Genomic DNA, 3,452 nt, shown 5'->3' with positions numbered 1-3,452 from the left:
AGCCATCCAGAAGTACAACCAAATATTGCTGGACAGAGCCTGTGTGGGACTCTGTAAGGGGTTTCTTGCGCCCAGGTGGAGCTATAGGACTGCTATGGGCTGAACTGTGTCTCCCAGAACTCCACCTGCTGAAGCCCTAACTCCTCACGTGACTGTATTGGAGACCGGGCCTGTCACCAGATGATTAAGGTTAACTGAGGTCATGAGGGTAAGCCATGATCCAATAGGGCTGGTGTCCTTATAAAAGAGGAGGAGATGTCAGAGCTCTCTCTCCCTCTCTACCATGTGAGAACGCAGCAAAAAGGCGGCAGTCTGCCTGCCAGGAAGAGAGCCCTCACCAGAACCAAACCCTGCTGGAACCTTGATCTTGGACTATTCCAACCTCCAGGACTATGAGAAAATGTCAGTTGTTTAAGCCACCCAGTCTATCAGGTTTTGTCACGGAAGCCTGAACAGAATGCAGTGAGGACGGCGAAGATCTCTGGGTAAGTATCTCCCAGTGTGATGCCCTCCTGGTACTCGGATTTTCTGGACCTGAGAGAACACACCAGTAGCCTGAACTCTATATGCTAAAAGAAGAGAGCCTGCTGCACCTGCCGCTGGCTGCCTGTCAGACACCCCAGCATCAGATGGGATCGGCATGGAAGGTCAGGCCCCTGCTACATGACACTTGCAGACCTGCAAGGTGGGTTTTACGACCAGGAGCCCATCTTCCCTCACTGAAGAAGTCAGGGCTGCTGGCACCAACCTTGAAGAAAATCATCAGGCAAGGTCCTGGCTCAGGACCCACTTTGTCAACTGGGCCATGATTTGGGCACCTCAAGTGTGCGGAATGAAAAGAGTCTTCCAATTCCAAATACCCAGGAGTGTGAGAGGCTGGGCTGCAGCCGGGAACCTTCCTTGAACAGCCAGTCAGCAGGGGAGCCACCCGGGAGAAGTTCACGGAAAGCAGCCTGACCCTGCTCGAGCTCCAGGAAGGTGCGGACTGTGTCTGGCTTGGTTCACTGTTTTCCTCTCGTACTTGCACAGGAGGCTGCCCCGGCTGCTGCCTTCCCTGAGCAGGGGAAATCCTGGGCCCTTGGACAGTTCCTGGCTGCCTTCCTGCCATTGCCATCACTGCAGCTGGGCTCCAGGCAAGTGACGGGGATGCTCCATGTGTTCATACACACAGGACATCTTCTTGGCCACTCGGTGTGATTTCCCGTCCTGTAGCTCTCTTCCGGGTTGTTAGGATGAAGGTCAATTCTCACCTGTTCTGGGTGATTCCTTCTCAGGAAAGCCATCCTGTCAGGGAGAGAGGGACTCAGCACCAAACGGAATTCATCAGGGGCTGCTGGTGCTGGCAGCCTCACTGGCTGGATAACCATAAATCCCAAGGCCCGCCCGCCTGCCCAGTGACCCTCCGTATTTCTAGAATCCATTTGCTCTCCCTTCCCCTGAAGATTTTTTTCACAACTGCTCACTGCTCAAAATCCCCAGGCCCTTCCCTTCTCCTCACTCTCCAACCACGGCATCACCTCTTACGTTGCTGAGTGTGCACAGGCAATGATCTTCCACTGCCGCCACCTCTGCAGGACGTCCAGCACCTGGGCCTGGTGAGCCCCTGCCCACCCTGTGGCCGCTGGTGAAAGCCCCTTGCTCCTTCCTCAGGCAGCCCATCCCACTCTTGTCAACTCAAGGACTGTGCGCCTATAATTATCTCCTCTCCCTTGGACATCATCAGTCCCCCATCTGCTGACACCACTCCAATTATTACCATAAACACACAAGGTGTTCTCGCATCTCCCACCTTTCTAGACCACATCCCCCTGAGCTGCTGCACTCTCCATGGCAGCTCGCTGCTAGACCCTTTGCCGGCCCTCCCCTCTATCTCGTCCACGACCCACCCCTGATGTGAATGAGAGCCAAATGTTCAGATCGTTAGATATCTATTTCCAGCCCCAACATCTTCCCTGAAATCCAAATTCAAATATCCCAATGCCTACTTAGATGTCTAGTAGGTGTCTCAAATTTAGAAAAATCAAAACAACCTCTTACCAAATACCTTAAGCCTGTTCCCTCAGCCAACCCCATTTCAGCAGATTACACCTATTATTTTCCCTATTGTCTACGGGGAAATCTTTATTAACTGTTCTCTTTCCCATACATGCTGAAATTCTTGCTGGAATTCAGCAGCAAGTCACGCTCACTCTTCCTTCATGAATTCCGGACCCACAACCCCTTCTCCCAGCCTACAGCCGAACAGGCCAGGCATGCGGCTGCCTCTCTGAGCCCTCCACCGTGAACACCACAGATCCCAGAGCAGACAGACAATGAAGGATACACAGGAGCAAGAACCAGTCCCACCCGGCTGCCTCGCTCAGTATGCAGGGTCAAAAAAACTAATAGCTCGCCCTAAATCATGAGAGTAACTAGAAGACACAGGGCTTGAACCTGGGAAGTCTGGCTCTCAACCACTACACTAAAATGCACGCAAGGGCAGGACACAGAGAGGGTTCAGAACATAGAGTACTCCCCAGCTCATCTGCGAAACTTTTATTCTCCAAATGGAAAGGGTCAGGGGTACTCAAATCCCTTTCCCTTCCCACCACACAGCCCCATGTCCTGGCGGCCACACACAGTTGCTGGCCATATGTGGTTGTGACAGGAGAGGAACACAGGCGTGGCCAGATAAGGAACAAGGGGTACAATGGCTGCTCCTGAACAAACACCAGGCCCCTCTTCTGGACTGCAGGGTTCCCCTAATGTGGCCCGGCCCATGGGAGAAGCCGCCAAAGAGGACTCCACCTGGTCAGACACAGAGTGCCAAAATTCTACTGTTATAGATTCCCATGTGATCACCGACACTGCTTTAAGAACCTTTTAAAATACAGATTTCTAGGCCTGATTGAATCAGAGCATCGCAAGTAGCATCTGGGAATCTCTGCTCTTAGAAGTTTCTCATAAGATTCTATTGGTGCAGAGAGCAGATCTGAGGGAGGTGACTGGGGCCTGGTGGAAGGGTCAGCTTCCAAGATGACCCCCAGGGATTCCCACCACCAGATAGCCATGCCCCTGAGGAGCCCCCACCACAGTGAATACCCCTGGTCTGTGTACCAATTGGATCTTGCAAAAATGATAGTGTGTGGGTTATGAGGTCAGGTCATAAAAGGACACTGCAGCTTTCCCCTCTGTCTCTCTGGATTGCAAGCTCTGACACACCACGTTGTGGGGAAACTCAGCAACCCTGTGCTGAGTCCATGGTGAGGCACCAAAGCTGCCTGCCAACAGCGAGTATCAACATGTCAGACACGTGTGTGCCCCACCATGGAGATGTCTCCCTCAGCCCCAGTCGGGTCATCAGGTGTCTACACTCCTCCTTGACATCTGAATGGCAACTCTAACTCACAGCCATCCAAGCTAAGCCCTCCTTAATTCCTGACCCACAAAATGGGATGAAACAATCCATGTTT

The sequence above is a fragment of the Macaca fascicularis genome, chromosome 3 (assembly GCF_037993035.2).
Source record: "Macaca fascicularis isolate 582-1 chromosome 3, T2T-MFA8v1.1".
Classification (NCBI taxonomy): Eukaryota; Metazoa; Chordata; class Mammalia; order Primates; family Cercopithecidae; genus Macaca; species Macaca fascicularis.
This window is presented reverse-complemented; position numbering follows the sequence as displayed.